Below are 19,958 nucleotides of genomic sequence, written 5' to 3'. Positions count from 1 at the left end.
CAAGCTTCTATGATCCATAATGAATTAAGCAAATTCTTTCAGTAGAAATCACATAAGAGAATTTTTTGGCCTATGCCTTTTGAACCAACAAGTGTGGTTCATCATCAGGACCAGATGAAGAGGCAGACCATGACAAAGGCTTAAATAGAGAGCAATGTAGAGACATAATTTCAAATAACGGCTATATTTGAACAATAATATTTAAATTATGATATTAATTTATCAATATATTAAAAACAAATATTACAACTAAAAAAATATTTAAATAGTGATATTATTTCATTAATTTATTAAAAATATTAATAGGTAAAGGTTATATTAAACGGCTAGTTTTTGAAAAATAATATTTAAATTAATTTATTAATACCAAATATTCCAAAAATAATATTTAAATAATGATATTAGTTTATTAATTTATTAAAAATATTAATATGTAACAGTTAATTTTTAAAAAATAATATTTAAATTAATTTATTAAAACTAAATATTATTATTTTTTGAAAAATATTATTTAAATTGTGATATAAGTTTATTATTTTATTAAAAACAAATATTAAAAAGTACCACTATATTAAATAACTAATTTTTTTAGAAATAATATTTAAATTAATTTATAAAAATATTCGAACTTAAAAAAGTCAAAAATTATAAAAACGATAGAAAAATAAATAAAAATAAATACATATACTTATGATATATCGGGCCTGGAGTATGCCCTAAAACTGCAACTGCTTCTGCTTGGCTAAGAGCTCGTCTTCCTCGGAGGTAAGGAAACAGGTTAACGGCCCAAGACCCAGAGGCATCTGGCAGGAGTGAAAGCCTGCTCCCTTACGGACCACCAGCGGGTTATTTCAGGTGGCGTGGTTTTCCTTGATAACAGTGATGTGTCAACTGACATTCGCGGATAGCAGCCAGAGATGGTTGTCCTCACTGTTGGTTTGACAAACTGAGTTTGATAGGTTTTTCCACCTTTTGAAAAAAAAAAATATATATATATATATACTTATGATATCAAATTTCAAATTAAAATACAAGAAGATGATATTATTAGATTTGACGTGGAGTCAAGAATTTGTCAGATTACATTGGATTCCATCACACGTGCACATGCTAAGATTACATTGGATTCCATCACACGTGCACATGCTAAAAACGTGGTCGTTCAGTGGAGCCCTGGGTCGGCCTTTGGACTGTAGGGCAACAGGATAATGTTGGCGTTTTAATGGAAGCAAAGCGAACATGATATGACATTGAGATTCTATATATACTACTCTTTTCCCAAACCATTCATTGCATTATCAATGCTAGGACTCTGTTCTTCTTAGGGTTGTTATAAAGTAGAGAGGATTATTTCCACATTGCAGAGTCTCCATGGCTTACTCCAGTGATCATTTCTGTCTTGTATTTTTCATATGCACAGTTTTGTTCTCTTCGTCTGTCGGTGCCACCACAACTATAATAGTGGGAGCGGGCATGTCAGGTAGTTTTGATATTTTATTGAGTTTCGCTAAAAATAAGTAGTTTAGTTTGTGATTGGGTATTAAATGAGTTGAGTTGTGTAGGTTGATTGTTAGATTTTAGCAGGTAGTTTATTGTTGGTATTAGATGAGTTAGGATAGTATATGTTTATTATTAGATTTTGACAGGCCAGTGATCCAAAAATAGATATATACAACGCCTACTTATTTAATGCCCATTAACAAGCAACATATTTATGTTCACATTTATGCTCATCAAGTACTTGACTATAACCTTAGCAATAAGTTCACTGAGTAGCTTCTGACTTTTTGTTTGCAGGAATAATGGCAGCAAAGACCTTATCCGACAATGGAGTGAAGGACTTTGTGATACTGGAAGCGACCAATCGGATTGGGGGAAGAATGCACAAAGAAACGGTGGGAGGTTATACAATAGAGATCGGCGCTAACTGGGTGGAGGGCGTTGGAGGCAAGATCATGAACCCCATATGGCCTCTCGCTAAGAAATACAAACTTCGGACTTTCTATTCTGACTGGAGCAATCTCAGTTACAATATCTATCATCAAGAGTAAGTTGCCACTAACCATATTAAACCTGTCGACTTCATGGTATGCGGAGATCTGTCATTGCCATTTACCCTGTTTCTGTAAAAATGTTTTTGGTGTTGTTATAGGGGAGGTATTTTGCCACAGTCATTGGTGGCACGACCATATGCTCTGGCAACATCATCATCGGATTTCAGTTCAAAGCTGTCTGAATCGTTTCATAAGAGCGGGGAAGAAGACGTTTCCATTTTGGCATCTCAACGGACTTTTGGACAGTAGGACTATTAGCGAACCCGTCTCCTTACAGATTTCTGGCTTTTGTTTCTGGCTTTTGTTTGCTTTCGGAAAATCATAAAATGTGAACAATATCATCTATTAAATTGCACAATATGGGGTTCATAATGTTGATAAATAAAATTTTGCAGTGTGCCAGTAACGCCTTTGGAGATGGCCATCGACTTCTACTTTTATGATTTCGAAATTGCAGGTTTTTATCATTGCCCTTTCTTCGTTTCTTTTATTTACAAGTTTTTATTTGTTTGTTTCCCATATTAGAGTTGGGCTAACTTCAGGGAGGTTATCATGGATGTTATTTTAAAGTTCGTGCAAATTCAATATGTTTGGACATTTTTTGGAATAGTTTAATTTCTTCAAAAGTGGTTTTCAAAGGTGGCTTTCATATTCTAATTCTCAAGTGGCTCCCATCTTTTAATAAAAAATAAGATAATAAGACTAAATCATTCAATAGTGTTTGGAGACTCTTTGGAATAGTTTAATTCCTTCAAAAGTGGCTCTCAAAAGTGGCTTTCATATTCTAATTCTCAAGTGACTCCCATCTTTTTATAAAAAATAAGATAACAAGACTAAATCCACACGCAAATCAATTGATTTAAACCTCATAGAACCATATATGTGTTCTTACATTTTTGAAAATAGATTATATAATTGGATGAAAAATAAAATAATAAAAATAAATCTGGAGACAAACCAATTGATTTACAATTAGTGGCTTTAATTATTGAAAATATATGTATGTTTTTATATTTACATTTTGAAAGTTGATTATGTACTTTGGTAGAAGAAATGATGCTTAAATCGATTTAAGACAATTCTAAAAAAATAGTTTATGGAGGTTACAAATTTGCCGGCAAAATAGTAAATATTTTGGCTTGAGTTTTGCCAAAATCTCATAGAAATTTAAGGAAATCTGTATTACAGCTGTCAAACTTCAAGATTTTGGACTCTTAGGAAGCTTTTGATGGTGCTGAATACATTTCTACAGTCCAAAAAACAATTCAAACACTCCTATAAACATTTTTTTTTGAAAAATAAAAAATATCTAAAGAAAAAATAACTTTTCAAGAAAATTTGTAGCCTCAATCCACAACGCCAAAAAAACCTATAATAATTTGATTATTAGTTAATTTTAATAAAAAACCAAATGAATTGATTGGATGTGGTGCACAGAACCTCCACGTGTGACGAGCTTAAAGAACGTGCTACCCAATCCCACTTTTGACGATTTTGGTGAAGATGAGTACTTCGTGGCCGACAGTCGGGGATACGAATACATCGTTCATAAAATAGCTCAGGAGTTCCTCGATTCTCACAACGGAGATATATCAGATAACCGTCTCAAGCTCAACCAGGTTGGGGTCTCCCAAAAATTTAGTGTTTTCTATGGAAAATAAACCCATTTCTACTTGCTGATCTATAATCATATGTTTTCATTAAATCTTTTGATAGGTTGTGAGGGAAATCCAATATACAGACAAAGGCGTCAAGGTTGTGACAGAGAACGGTTCAGCTTACACTGCAGAGAACGTGATTGTTTCTGTCAGCGTGGGAGTTCTTCAAACCAAACTTATCAAGTTTAAACCTGATCTTCCTGTACGTACTATAAGCCCTCTGATCATGGTATTTGCAGTAAATTCATAGATTCAGGAGATTAGGGTTTACTTCATTCTCTGACCTGTCTGAACTACTGTGCACAGCTGTGGAAACTGCTGTCAATATATAGATGGGATATGGTTATCTACTGCAAGATATTTATGAAGTTTCCTTCTAAATTCTGGCCTACTGGACCTGGCACAGAATTTTTCATTTATGCCCATGAACAAAGAGGTTACTACAATTTCTGGCAGGTATTCAGATTCAGTTTGCTTATCTTAGGGATTTAGTTAGTTTAACTATTTTGTTTTCATAGTTTGTTTAACTATTTAGGGATTTAGTTTGTTTAACTATTTTGTTTTTATACCAGGAAACTTGATAAGAGTTTACATGTGAAATGTTTGATGTTTTCGGATAAGTAGATGTGGCATTTTGAAATAGATATATTTTTATGTGGATTGTAGATTTTTGGGAATATTTTGAAAAAAATAATGGTTAGAAGAGAGGAATTTGAAACAGATAGGATTGCAGATTCTGGGAATATCTAGAAATTTGGCAGTTCGAAGAAAGGTTTCTTCTCAATTCAGATTCCACGATATTCCTTGAATCTACAATCTATATAAATTCAAATTCCAAAATATTCTTGAAATCTACTATCTATATAAATTCAGCACTTTGAAATAGAAAATCTTAAGGGTTCAATATGTTACTTACACTTACAAAAATGCTTCTTACCATGGAAATCAGAGATATAAAATCTAATTTTTGGTTTTCATTGTTTTTGGGTTTTTTTTTTGCAGCATTTGGAGAACGAGTATCCTGGAGGCAATCTTCTGATGGTAACAGTCACTGACGATGAAGCTAGACGTATAGAACAACAGCCTGACCACGAGACAAAAATAGAAATAATGGGCGTTTTAAGAAAAATGTTCGGCTCTGATATCCCAGAGATGGAGGCAATACTCATTCCTCGATGGGGAAGAGATCGATTCTTCAAGGGAACTTACTCGAACTGGCCCATTGGTGTATCCACACATGACTTTGACAACATAAAGGTTGTTAACAAAACTCGGGGCTTATCACAATTTATTCATTTGCTGTATAACGCTATACATATTAGAATATGCCAAATGGATAACTGATCATTTATGTTGTGTGAATGGCTGGCAGGCACCAGTAGGACCTATCTATTTCACTGGAGAACATACAAGTGAGAAATATAATGGTTATGTACACGGTGCTTATCTTGCAGGTATGTCTAAGCCATTTCTGTATTTTGACAGGATAGTGTAAATTTGTTTCTGTGAATCTAGCAGTTAAAGTAGAGGTGGGTTTTTTGTCTCATAAATAAAAGGGTTTTATAAACTAGTTTGGTGTCTGGCTTGGCGGACACCTAAAAATTAGATAATAATCATAATATTAATAATAATTACATGAGATTTATTTGCCTATGAATTTAGAATTAATTAATGTGGTTTATCATCGAAACAATAAAATAGATCACATTAATTGGTTAAAAAAAATTGACAAATAACTCTTATGTGATCCATTCCAAAGACATTTGTCAAAATAATTCTTCTCACAAGAGCTTGCATTCAGAAATCTCTATAGCTCTATATTCTTCTTTCTTTAGGGATTGAATAATATTTATTTATTTGCTGACTCGATCTGTGATCAGGCATCGACACGGCCAATATGCTGTTGGACTGCATGAAAAGGAAGGGACGTTGCACCCACATGAGATCCCAGGGACAAACTGTAGCAAAGAACGAGTCTTCTTGTAAAGCAGAGATTCAGAGGGTAAGTGCTAACCTTCTAATCGTTGTTAAATTTCAATGCATTCACAGACAATATGAAGGTAAAAAGGGCTGGGCTCCTGAACATGAAAGGCCAGCTATAATTTGATTGCAGGAAAGGGAGGTTGGAAGAGAAGCGTGGATGAGTAAGGTGCAGGTTTTGGAGGACGCGCTTTCTCACAAATGCAAAACAGCATGAGAGAGGATAAGGGAAGCTCAGGAACTACTGGTCAACGAGAGGGTCTCCTCGAATCCATAGTCTTGTACATGTCACGTTGTTTCAAAATGTCAGTGTGTCTCGGCATGTTGATGACAGCCGACAAATGTACTGGTTGCAGTAATTTCTCGTGTAGGCTTTTGGTGTTACATCATTGTGTTTGGATAGCGATAAATGTATTTGTTGCAATAATTTCTCGTGTAGGCTTTCGATGTTACATCATTATGTTTGGATATTTTCAAATTAAAGCATGAGTGGCGGTTGTGGTTTTTTCTTTTTTTAATAAAAAGACGTTCGCTTAACTTTTTACGTGGGCACTCAAGGAATGGTCAGTTGTCTTTATAGGTATAAATTTGTAAAAATGTCGTAATCTGATAATTATTTTTTTTGAAAATTATGGAAATTCTGGTTATATTTATAAAAAAATTGGCATGTGATTTTTGTGAATCTAAGTTGTTAAATTTCATAATTTTTGGTGCCTTAAAAGTTTTGATGATGCCGAATTTATATTTCCGCCATTAAAAACATGATTCAAACACTACCTCTATAAGATTTTTTTAATTTTTTCTCTCAAATTCTGACCGTCGAGCAATTCACCCCATAAACGACTCATGTATAAATTTGTTTAGAGAAGACGGAGGTGTATAAATTTGTTTAGGGAAGACGGAGGTGTAGAGTTGAAGTTCTAAAGGTACATATATTGTTTATGGTTGTGGCGATTTAAATTTCTGAGAGCCATGTTTTATTGTTTATGGTTGTGGCGATTTAAATTTCTGAGAGCCATGTTTTATTGGATGAAAAATTGATTAGGTAATATGAAAATCGTTTTTAATTAGAAATTTTTTTTTTTTTTATTAATTCATAATTAAATTAATTAATTTATATTAAATTTTAATTATTTTTATCAAATAAATATATTTTATTAAAAATAATGGATTATCTATATATATGAAAATGATTTACTATAAATAAATTGAGACTAATAGTAAGAAAATTTTATTTTAATTAACATTATAATATATTAATTGTTTCGTAAATTTATTTTAATAAAATTGTATAATAATAAGTTTGTTAAATCTCAAAAAATAATTTGAGATTATATGAGGTGTTCAGTAAATATGATAGACAAGATATTGGGTGTTCAGTGGACATGATAAACAAGGTGTAGGTGAGGGGATGGTCACTATTCTTTATTCTTAGTTGGTATGAAAATATTAAGGTGTAATGTACTTTGAATTAACAATATTCATTATTCTTAGTTGGTATGAAAATATTAAGGTGTAATGTACTTTGAATTAACAAAATTCCCAAAGATAATCCCATTACACTTCACTCTACTCAAAATGTTAAGGAGAAAGAAACTTGCACTTAATTCCTATTATTATTATATGTGCATCATTTTTTTAATGTAAGGATAAACGCACTTGCACTTAACTCGTATTCTCATTATAAGTGCATTTCTTCTTTTATTATTGTTAGTTATAGATTTCATTTGCGTCCAAAGTGTATTAGCCAATTTTAGACTAAAGTGAGTTATGTTTTCTGTATGGTTGAGCCACTATTTTGTTTTCATTCGGGATTTAAATTTATTTTTCTCTATCACCACTATTCTGTTTTCATTTGGGATTTAAATTTATTTTTCTCAATTTTTAAAGCTTGACATGGCTTATTTTCCAAATGTGTGTGTGATTATGTTTTTTTGTGAACTCTATAATTAGGTAGATATTTTGAGTTTATTTCTTAATATTCATCGAGGTCTAGATTTTTTTGGATAAAATATTTTTCTCTATCTTTAAAGCTTGGCCTAGCCTATTTTCCAAATGTTTAAGTGATTGTGTTTTTTTGTTTTTTGTGAACTCTATAATTACGCTGATATTTTGAGTTTATCTCTTAACATTCATGGAGGTCTATATTTTTTTGGATAAACCAACCCTGCCAACTTTCTACTTTTATGTAGTTATGTATTCTACAACTTAAGGGCTTGCTCATGATAATCCTATCCAATTATAACATGTTAGTTGTGATGGAATTTTCAATGAATAGAAATATGATCACTTAAAAGAATTATTAAAGGTACTTACACAAACTTTAAAGACATTGTGTAAAAGGATGAAACAGATAATGAAATTGCATTCCTTAATATACAAGTTTTATATATGTAAAACTTGATATAACTCAAAAAAGAGGTTTTCCTATTATTAGTATGTTATTTTTTTCTTGGTTATGCCCTAGGTTTAGTATGTAAATGATGAAATTTTTGAAACAAAATTGTATAGCTATACATAGAAGGAAATTCTTGTGCAATGTTATTTTTCAATTATTTTTAATGTTAATTTTTATTTATTTATTTTTTAATTAAGAAAGTTAGTGAAGCCCTAAAATGATGAGGTTGATCATTAAGATCCACTATCATGGTTTTAGCATAATCATATTATTTTTATTGTGTAGGTATTCATCTTTAATAGTGCAGGTTCCTTTTTTTTCAAATGTTATAGTAGGGGTGAGTGCATGAAATAACCCAAAAGAGTGAAGTTGCATTATGCCTCCCTCCTTGGAGAGTGAATCAACCAACCCATAAATGAATATATAGTAGGAGAGTGGGACAATTTTGGTATGTTCTTGGTTGCTTTCCTTCTGGACAGTAAAAGCACTTACAATTGACTAATATTGAGTGAAATATATAGCAATAGTATAATGTCCAGCCATTGGAGAAAAAATAATATTTGACAAGCAACAAGAGGAGAAAAGGTAGCATTTAAGCTAGAGGTAGAGAGACAATCGTCAAATATAAATACATTGACAAAGTCAAGGGCCACAAATATATAAGGCAGAGGTTACTCTATTGTAAGAGGTTAGACACAAAAGAATTGGGGTGGTAATATTAGAAAAGGCGAAAAGGATTGGTCGAGGTTCTGAATTTACCTTTTTTACAACACTACTACATATGGTGACTATGTTTGTTAAGGAATATTGTCGGTATGTATAAAATAAATTGTACCATTGAAAATTACTAAGTAATTATCAAAATGTTTTATCGTTTTATCATATAGATTTGAACATAGTTTGACATTTTAAGAGAAGTTCTTTAGGATAGAAATTGTACCTAGTGTTTTAAAATGCCTAACATTTCGAGTGGACACTCCAACCATTATCATGGACCAAAAATTAAATGGTAAATGGAGAGAGACAAAAGAACTTAAATTAAAAGTGACAAAATAATAGTTGAGAAAAATTCCATTAAAAAATGAGAAAATATAAAAAAATATATTGAATACTCAAACACCATTAAAATAAAAAATACAAATACAAATAAAATATTAAAGATTAAATATTTTCGATTAAAATATTCACTTCAAAAACTAAAAAGCACCAAAGAACCTAACCAATATTAGGGAAGTAATAACTACTAGGCAAAAGTTAAATTTTTTAAGGGATTAATAATTATCTAATTAAAATTTAAAATCAAAATAACTTATAATTAAAATTTAATTAATGGTTTATAAGTTAACTAATTAAAAAATTAGATATTAATAAAAAATAAGTATAGTTTGAAAAAATAGGAATTTTAAGGGAATAAAAACTATAATTAAGAAATAGGAAAAATAATTTTAAAATGAATCAATTTATGATTATAAATTAACTAACTAAATTAAATTAAATTAGGAAGGATGTTTTAGGAGGAAAAAGTAAGAATGGATTTGATCAGGTGATCAATTTTAATCTCAAAAATGAAAGTGATATGAATCCAACACAACTTGAATCGCTCAAAACTGATATTGTATGCTCCCAATATCACATTTTGATCGTTTTCACAAATAGGCAAACTTTTTGCAGGTACATTGACTGTGTAGTCCATACACTGATTAGGCAAGGTGATTGGGCATGCTGACTATATAATGTGGACTAAAGACAAGTTGCCACTTGTCCTCTTCGAACTGGCTCAAATTTTTTGTGTTTTTATAGGTCGAAGTGGATTTTAAGTGGTCCAATGGATGGAAGCCACATGAGCCAATGGATGGCTGCCATGTGGCCTTTCGATGGGGATGTAATTTTTTTGTTATGGGCCGAAATTCCCTCACAAGAATCGAACACGAGATTGGTAGAGCAACACTGCAACGCCTTATTACTAGGGCGCATGGTAGTTCTTAACTACTATATGTCTGAATTTGTATTTAAACTTCACGTATTTGGAATTTGGGGGATGTGATCGGTGTTATGCCCTAGCCCCCAGTCACCCCACGCCCATGGGACCACGGGGGGGAGCCAAGGGCGCGGGCTTAGTCCCGGCCCACAATTTTGGCACCATAGTCCTTGCCACCAAACCACATGCCAATCCAGAGTGAAACAGTTGAAGGCGATAAGCATTGGGACTAGCCCACTATCGTGGGCATTACAACGTGACTGAGTGCTAGAGTGTTAAGGAGCTTAACGGAGAATGCAAAGTCTAGGCCTCAACCCAAGCCATATGGCCCTTGTCGTGACCACAAGTGTAGAGTTTGGGCATAAGGTGGAAGGTGCCAAGGTGGGGGATCAACCCCAGGTTCTGATGGCAATCACAAGACTGCGTGCTAGCAGATTAGGGGCTCTAACGGGTAGAGCAGGTCATTGGCCCAACCCTAGGACTTGTGGCACTCTATGTGACCTCGTTTTTAATTTTAAGGGCTTAACTAGTGGGGGTGGGTGTTAAAGCCTAGCCCTCGGCCCTATGTGGCCCATGTGCCCGTGTTTTTCGGATTAAGGGGTTTGAGGCTAAATTAACTATCCAACAAAATGCACTAGCAAGTAGCAAAATTGTCACTCCATTAGCAATTTTTAGGGCAGATTTGTTGAACCGATAGACAAAAGGGTGGATTTGTTGAACCAATAGACAAAAGGGTGATTTTTTTGAACTGTATAGACTTAAGGGCGAATTTGTAGTATAGTTAATAGTGAGATTTATGAGAGAGCTTGGAAGCTCATAACTTTTTGAGTTTTTATCAAAATTGAGCTTAGAAAGAGGCTACTTAGGGTTTTTGGATGTTTTGGATCCATTGGTAACCTCTAATTTCCAATTAGAGAACATATACATAGTCTGTTTGTAGGTTTGAGACTAAAGGTGTTTGGATGAATCAGGGTTTGGAAGTAGTTCTCGAAGGTATTTCGGCATGGAGAAGACCTTGTAGGGGTATTATCACTTCCAGAAGTCTACTACAGTAGCTGTAACTTGCAGGGTTTAGATCAGGTTCAAATTATTTTAACATGAAGTTTTGATTATGTGCTTCAATGTGAAATTGAAGGGTTCACAGGTTGTTTTTAGTTCATTTCAATTGAAGTATGTCATATTTGTAGGAGATGATTTGAGTTGTTGTTGTTTTTGAGAGTTCTTTGAATGAGAACATTACCTTGTAGGTGTGATAGCCACATATTTACCTGCAGCAAACAGTTATGTACTTCATTTGACACTGAATATATGTATGGTCTAGTCATGTTGATAGGCCCAGAGATGTAGCTCAGGATGGTGAATTCCTTCAACCAACCTTTTGTCTTACTCTTCATTATGCCTTCATGTATTATGTGTTGTTATTTTTACTATGTCAACTTACATATGAATACTAGTTCATGGTTTGAAGAGATGTTGAAAAACCTGTTTGTTTCAAGACGCATTTTTACCTTGCAAAGCATCGACACGATCCTAATTTTTGTTTTATTTGATTTTGGTAAAGAGGAAGAAATCACCTAATCCAATTTCATATCATTTTGGTATTAGAGCACCAGTTGAACATGTTGCAAAGATGGGGAGCAAAAGAGTCTCCAAGAGCTAGAGGAACAAAATTTGGCTCTTCGGATGGAGAACATATAGTTGAGAAGGATGTTAGAGATATTTGAAGAGGAAAAGATAGACATGCGCCTTGTTTTGCAGCAAGTGCTTGATGAGCAAGTGCTTGATGAACAATTTACATAAAGTTCTACTCCTGTACCAGCAAGGGAAACCTCCAAAATGAGGCCAGTATGTGGTCATGGTTCAAATAGTGGTTTTGGACCATATGTGGAAGATGTTGCATGTACATTTTGCAAACATCTTCAAGAAGCACACCATATGCCAGTGGACAAGAGTGGGTGGCTAGAGTCATCTACAAGTTGTCCATCATCATCATCATCAAAAGCTGAAAAGATGAATGACAAATTTAAGGAGGTAATTAGCATCTCAAGTTCCACTCCTTCCGTTTATATGCATAACAACTCTTTTGCAGTGTTTGAACAACATACCAAGGGCATAGGTATGAAGTTGCTTTCCAAGATGGGATATGAAGGTGGAGGCCTTGACATAAATGGCCAAGGTATTACCAATCCAATTATGGTTGAGGAGAGATAGAAGTATATGGGATTAGTATATAATCGAAGGGAGTTTGGAGAATACTCCAAACAACTTGAGGTACATCAAACATCTGAAGATGCGATGTAACTACCTTGTGACAACCATTAAATCTACATCTCTAGAGACATGTATAACTCTCAAGAATGTTTTCCAATGCATGGAAATTTTGAATACTTGTGGAATCAATACCCTTGTACATTTTGTGATGATTTTGACCATTGCGTAGCTATATACATATGATAATGGTTAAAAGAATGAACCAAAATTTTGGCATCTAACACAATGATTTTCTTTCACATGAGATAACTTTTATGTCAGCAAACAATAAGAAGTTTTTTTGTACTCATTGCTAGTTGCATGTACATGACACTGAATGATGTTGGAAGTTTCATCTTGAGCTTCGCTCATAGAAAGGTAAAGAGATTATGCTACATAATGCAAGGGAAACAAGAGGTGGCAAAGAGGACTCTCCACAATCCTAAGCGACCTTCAAGACTAGATGTTGCAAGAAGAGAATCAATAAGCCTAAGAGAGGCAAAGTTTGGGAAGACTTATTGTAAATTTATTTTGTAAAATTTTGTAAATAAATGTTGTCATTAACTATTTAGGTACTTTTGTAAAGTGAACATTCATTGTCACTATGTTCAACAAGTATATGTTTTTCATTGATGTATGTATTGAATCGTTATAGTCCACATGTTTAAGGGATTTTGTGAATGTACAAGATTGTCATTCAAAGTTGTCTACAAGTTTCCATATGATCATTGATACAAGTATTTGATTTGAAATTTGTGTGAATCGAATCTTTGTTTTCAAAGATTGTATAACATGACTATGTATTGTAGGCAAGGTCAATCATATCATGGAAACTTTAGCAGCAATGTACATTTCATGTACAAGGTCCGCTTGAAGACACTAAAACAAGTTTATTTTGCTTCTGAATTCCAAGATGGAGTCAAGTTTGTCTTCAGCAGTTTAAACTTCAAGATGAAGTGTTTTTGGAGTCGTGCAAAGATGAGATTAGAGAGAATTTTTAGATTCCACTCATCAATATTTTGTTCTTGCAGCAGCAATAAGATTGATGGCTCAATTCTTAACAGGACAATAGGTCTTCATGAAATTGATAAGTGAAGTGACTTGATTGGGGCTTGAAGGGAACTAATTGAAAATTTTGCATTTTGGATTGCGTTTTTGGGTATTGTTGAGTTTTATCCTTTTTATATTGACTAGAGAAGTAAAATTTTGGAGTCCAAAAGTTCCTAGTGGGCAGGTGTGATTAGGTGATCAATTTTAAGCTCAAAAATGAAAGCGCCCAGACATTCTTGAAATTGGCGCAAAATTGAAGAGCTTGCCAATATAAATCCAACACAACTTGAATCACTCAAAATTGATATCGTATGCTCCCGATATCATGTTCTGATCGTTTTCCCAAAAAGACAAAATTTTTGCAGGTATGCTGATTAGGCAAGCTGACTGTAAAATGTGGGCCAATGACAAGCTAACACTTGTCCTCTCTGGATTGGCTCTAATTTTCTATTTTTTTATTAGTTGAAGTGGATTTTAAGTTGTCCAATGGATGGAAGCCATGTGGGCCAATGGATGGCTGCCATGTGGCCTCCCAACAATGGTGTAAAATTTATGTTATAGGCCGAACGTCCCTCACAAGAATCAAACACAAGATTGGTCAAGCAACACTGAAACACCTTACCGCTATGGTTCATGGTAGTTCTTAACTACTATACGTCCGAATTTGTATTTAAAATTTACATATATGGTATTTGGGGGACGGGGTTGGGGCTAAGCCCTAGCCCCCGGTCACCCCACATCCACCGGACCGAAAGCGGGGGAGCCAAGGGCACGGGCTTAGCCCTAGTACATGGTTCTATCACTACACTCCTGGCCAACATACCAGATGCCAATCCGGAGCGGAACAATTGAAGGCGCCAAGAATTGGGACTAGCCCACGGTCGTGGTCATTACAATGTGATTGCGTGCTAGAGTGTTAAGGAGCTTGGCGAAGGGCACGAATCCCAGGCCCCAAGCCAGGCCATATGGCCCTTGACATAAACACAGGCACGGAGTTTGGGCGTAAGGCGGAAGGTGCCAAGGAAGGGGGCTAGACCTAGGGTCACATGGTAGTCACAGGATAGCGTGCCAATAGATTGGGGCTTTAATGGGACCATGGCAATTTAGGTGACCTCGTCCAAAATTAAGGGCTTAACCGGCGGGGGCAGGCATTAAGGCCCAACCCTTAGCTGTATGTGGTCCATGTGGCCATGTTTTTTGGATTATGGGGTCCGAGGCTAAATTAACTATCCAACAAAATGCACCAGTAGGTACTGAAATTATCTCTCTGTTAACGATTTTTGGGGTGGATTTGTAGGATCGATAGATAGAATGGTGAATTTGTAGGATGGTACTGAAATCGATTTAAGACAACTCTAAAAAAATTAGTTTATGAAGGTTACAAATTTGCCAGTAAATATTTTGGCCCGAGTTTTGCCAAAATCTCGTAGAAATTTTAGGAAATCTTTATTACAGTTGTCAAACTTCAAGATTTCGGACTCTTAGAAAGCTTTTGATGATGCTGAATACATTTCCACAGTCCAAAAAACAATTCAAACACAACTATAAACATTTTTTTTTGAAAATAAAAAATGTCCAAGGAAAAAATAACTTTTCAAGCAAATTTGTACACTCAATCCACAACGCCAAAAAAAAACTATAATAATTTGATTATTAGTTTATTTTAATAAAAAACCAAATGAATTGATTAGATGTGGTGCACAGAACCTCCACGTGTGACGAGCTTAAAGAATGTGCTACCCAATCCCACTTTTGACGATTTTGGTGAAGATGAGTACTTCGTGGCCGACAGTCGAGGATACGAATACATCGTTCATAAAATAGCTCAGGAGTTCCTCGATTCTCACAACGGAGATATATCAGATAACCGTCTCAAGCTCAACCAGGTTGGGGTCTCCCAAAAATTTAGTGTTTTCTATGGAAAATAAACCTATTTCTACTTGCTGATCTATAATCATATGTTTTCATTAAATCTTTTGATAGGTTGTGAGGGAAATCCAATATACAGACAAAGGCGTCAAGGTTGTGACAGAGAACGGTTTAGCTTACACTGCAGAGAACGTGATTGTTTCTGTCAGCGTGGGAGTTCTTCAAACCAAACTTATCAAGTTTAAACCTGATCTTCCTGTACGTACTATAAGCCCTCTGATCATGGTATTTGCAATAAATTCATAGATTAAGGAGATTAGGGTTTACTTCATTCTCTGACCTGTCTGAACTACTGTGCACAGCTGTGGAAACTGCTGTCAATATATAGATGGGATATGGTTATCTACTGCAAGATATTTATGAAGTTTCCTTCTAAATTCTGGCCTACTGGACCTGGCACAGAATTTTTCATTTATGCCCATGAACAAAGAGGTTACTACAATTTCTGGCAGGTATTCAGATTAAGTTTGCTTATCTTAGGGATTTAGTTTGTTTAACTATTTTGTTTTCATAGTTTGTTTAACTATTTAGGGATTTAGTTTGTTTAACTATTTTGCTTTTATACGAGGAAACTTGATAAGGGTTTACATGTGAAATGTTTGATGTTTTCACATAAGTAGATGAGGCATTTTGAAATAGATATATTTTTATGTTTTAGGAGGATTGTAGATTTTGGGAATATTTTGAAAAAAAATAATGGTTAGAAGAGAGGAATTTGAAACAGATAGGATTGCAGATTGTGGGAATATCTTGAAATGTGGCAGTTCGAAGAAAAGTCAATCTTTTGATTAATCTCTCTTCTCACATTCAGATTCCATAATATTCCTTGAATCTATAATTTATATAAGTTCAAATTCCAAAATATTCTTAAAATCTACTATCTATATAAATTCAGCACTTTGAAATAGATAATCTTAGGGGTTCAATATGTTATTTACACTTACAAAAATGCTTCTTACCATGGAAATCAGAGATATAAAATCTAATTTTTGGTTTTCATTGTTTTTGGGTTTTTTTTGCAGCATTTGGAGAACAAGTATCCTGGAGGCAATCTTCTGATGGTAACAGTCACTGACGATGAAGCTAGACGTATAGAACAACAGCCTGACCACGAGACAAAAATAGAAATAATGGGCGTTTTAAGAAAAATGTTCGGCTCTGATATCCCAGAGATGGAGGCAATACTCATTCCTCGATGGGGAAGAGATCGATTCTTCAAGGGAACTTACTCGAACTGGCTCATTGGTGTATCCACACATGACTTTGACAACATAAAGGTTGTTAACAAAACTCGGGGCTTATCACAATTTATTCATTTGCTGTATAACGCTATAGATATTAGAATATGCCAAATGGATAACTGATCATTTATGTTGTGTGAATGGCTGGCAGGCACCAGTTGGACCTATCTACTTCACTGGAGAACATACAAGTGAGAAATATAATGGTTATGTACACGGTGCTTATCTTGCAGGTATGTCTAAGCCATTTCTGTATTTTGACAGGGATAGTGTAAGTTTGTTTCTGTGGATCTAGCAGTTAAAGTAGAGGTGGGTATTTTGTTTCATAAATAAAGGGGTTTTATAAACTAGTTTGGTATCTGGCTTAGCGGTGACCTAAAAATTAGATAATAATCATAATACTAATAATAATTACATAATTACATGAAAGTTTAATTAATGTGATTCATCATCGAAACAATAAGATGAATAACATTAATTGGTTAAAAAAATTGACAAATAATTCTTATATATATGATCCATTTCAAAGATATTTGTCATAATTCTTCTCACAAAAGCTTGCATTCAGAAATCTCTATAGCTCTATATTCTTCTTTCTTTAGGGATTGAATAATATTTATTTATTTGCTGACTCGATCTGTGATCAGGCATCGACACGGCCAATATGCTGTTGGACTGCATGAAAAGGAAGGGACGTTGCACCCACATGAGATCCCAGGGACAAACTGTAGCAAAGAACGAGTCTTCTTGTAAAGCAGAGATTCAGAGGGTAAGTGCTAACCTTCTAATCGTTGTTAAATTTCAATGCATTCACAGACAATATGAAGGTAAAAAGGGCTGGGCTCCTGAACATGAAAGGCCAACTATAATTTGATTGCAGGAAAGGGAGGTTGGAAGAGAAGCGTGGATGAGTAAGGTGCAGGTTTTGGAGGACGCGCTTTCTCACAAATGCAAAACAGCATGAGAGAGGATAAGGGAAGCTCAGGAACTACTGGTCAACGAGAGGGTCTCCTCGAATCCATAGTCTTGTACATGTCACGTTGTTTCAAAATGTCAGTGTGTCTCGGCATGTTGATGACAGCCGACAAATGTACTGGTTGCAATAATTTCTCGTGTAGGCTTTTGGTGTTACATCATTGTGTTTGGATAGCGATAAATGTATTTGTTGCAATAATTTCTCGTGTAGGCGGGCAATTCCTATTTCCAACCCCATTGAAACATAAATGCAGCCTGACATGCAAGGGGAATAACAGTTGCTTTGTTGCTAAAATGCCAAAGTCAACCCCATTGAAACATAAATACAAGAGAACTGCTATAGCCCTTGCATGTCAGGCTGCATTTATGTTTCAATGGGGTTGGAAATAGGAATTGCCGTAGGCTTTCGATGTTACATCATTATGTTTGGATATTTTCAAATTAAAGCATGAGTGGCGGTTGTGGTTTTTTCTTTTTTTAATAAAAAGGTACGTTCGCTTAACTTTTGACGTGGGCACTCAAGGAATGGTCAGTTGTCTTTATAAATTTGTAAAAATGTCGTAATCTGATAATTATTTTTTTTGAAAATTATGGAAATTCTGGTTATATTTATAAAAAAATTGGCATGTGATTTTTGGGAATCTAAGTTGTTAAATTTCATAATTTTTGGTGCCTTAAAAGTTTTGATGATGCGGAATTTATATTTCCGCCATTAAAAACATGATTCAAACACTACCTCTATAAGATTTTTTTAATTTTTTCTCTCAAATTCTGACCGTCGAGCAATTCACCCCATAAACGACTCATGTATAAATTTGTTTAGAGAAGACGGAGGTGTATAAATTTGTTTAGGGAAGACGGAGGTGTAGAGTTGAAGTTCTAAAGGTACATATATTGTTTATGGTTGTGGCGATTTAAATTTCTGAGAGCCATGTTTTATTGTTTATGGTTGTGGCGATTTAAATTTCTGAGAGCCATGTTTTATTGGATGAAAAATTGATTAGGTAATATGAAAATCATTTTTAATTAGAAAATTTATTTTTTTTATTAATTCATAATTAAATTAATTAATTTATATTAAATTTTAATTATTTTTATTAAATAAATATATTTTATTAAAAATAATGGATTATCTATATATATATATGAAAATGATTTACTATAAATAAATTGAGACTAATAGTAAGAAAATTTTATTTTAATTAACATTATAATATATTAATTGTTTTGTAAATTTATTTTAATAAAATTGTATAATAATAAGTTTGTTAAATCTCAAAAAATAATTTGAGATTATATGAGGTGTTCAGTAAATATGATAGACAAGATATTGGGTGTTCAGTGGACATGATAAACAAGGTGTAGGTGAGGGGATGGTCACTATTCTTTATTTTTAGTTGGTATGAAAATATTAAGGTGTAATGTACTTTGAATTAACAATATTCATTATTCTTAATTGGTATGAAAATATTAAGGTGTAATGTACTTTGAATTAACAAATTTCCCAAAGATAATCCCATTACACTTCACTCTACTCAAAATGTTAAGGAGAAAGAAACTTGCACTTAATTCCTATTATCATTATATGTGCATCATTTTTTTAATGTAAGGATAAACGCACTTGCACTTAACTCGTATTCTCATTATATGTGCATTTCTTCTTTTATTATTGTTAGTTATAGATTTCATTTGCATCCAAAGTGTATTAGCAAATTTTAGACTAAAGTGAGTTATGTTTTCTGTATGGTTGAGCCATTATTTTGTTTTCATTCAGGATTTAAATTTATTTTTCTCTATCACCACTACTCTGTTTTCATTTGGGATTTAAATTTATTTTTTTCAATTTTTAAAGCTTGACATGGTTCATTTTCCAAATGTGTATGTGATTATGTTTTTTTGTGAACTCTATAATTAGGTAGATATTTTGAGTTTATTTCTTAATATTCATCGAGGTCTAGATTTTTTTGGATAAAATATTTTTCTCTATCTTTAAAGCTTGGCCTAGCCTATTTTCCAAATGTGTAAGTGATTGAGTTTTTTTGTTTTTTGTGAACTCTATAATTACACTGATATTTTGAGTTTATCTCTTAACATTCATGGAGGTCTATATTTTTTTGGATAAACCAACCCTGCCAACTTTCTACTTTTATGTAGTTATGTATTCTACAGCTTAAGGGCTTGCTCATGATAATCCTATCCAATTATAACATGTTAGTTGTGATGGAATTTTCAATGAATAGAAATATGATCACTTAAAAGAATTATTAAAGGTACTTACACAAACTTTAAAGACATTGTGTAAAAGGATGAAACATAGATAATGAAATTGCATTCCTTAATATACAAGTTTTATATATGTAAAACTTGATATAACTCAAAAAAGAGGTTTTCCTATTATTAGTATGTTATTTTTTTCCTGGTTATGCCCTAGGTTTAGTATGTAAA

General features: G+C 33.6%; 1 pseudogene across 1 annotated transcript; it reads left to right on the top strand.

Moving 5' to 3' along the window:
- Positions 1–1,288: 1,288 nt before the first annotated feature.
- Positions 1,289–6,197, top strand: LOC149207713 (polyamine oxidase 1-like; annotated as a pseudogene). The gene is made up of 11 exons (XR_016252703.1): positions 1,289–1,480; positions 1,798–2,047; positions 2,153–2,299; positions 2,450–2,511; positions 3,492–3,673; positions 3,771–3,914; positions 4,019–4,168; positions 4,715–4,969; positions 5,085–5,166; positions 5,593–5,714; positions 5,826–6,197. The product of XR_016252703.1 is annotated as a polyamine oxidase 1-like (transcript).
- The last annotated feature ends 13,761 nt before the right edge of the window (positions 6,198–19,958 follow it).

This window comes from Pinus tabuliformis, chromosome 1_2, assembly GCF_031772625.1.
Source record: "Pinus tabuliformis cultivar Carrire ecotype Pingquan chromosome 1_2, CPIR1, whole genome shotgun sequence".
In the NCBI taxonomy this organism is placed as follows: domain Eukaryota; kingdom Viridiplantae; phylum Streptophyta; class Pinopsida; order Pinales; family Pinaceae; genus Pinus; species Pinus tabuliformis.
The sequence above is the reverse complement of the archived record's forward strand: the minus strand, read 5'-3'. Positions and strand labels throughout refer to the sequence as shown.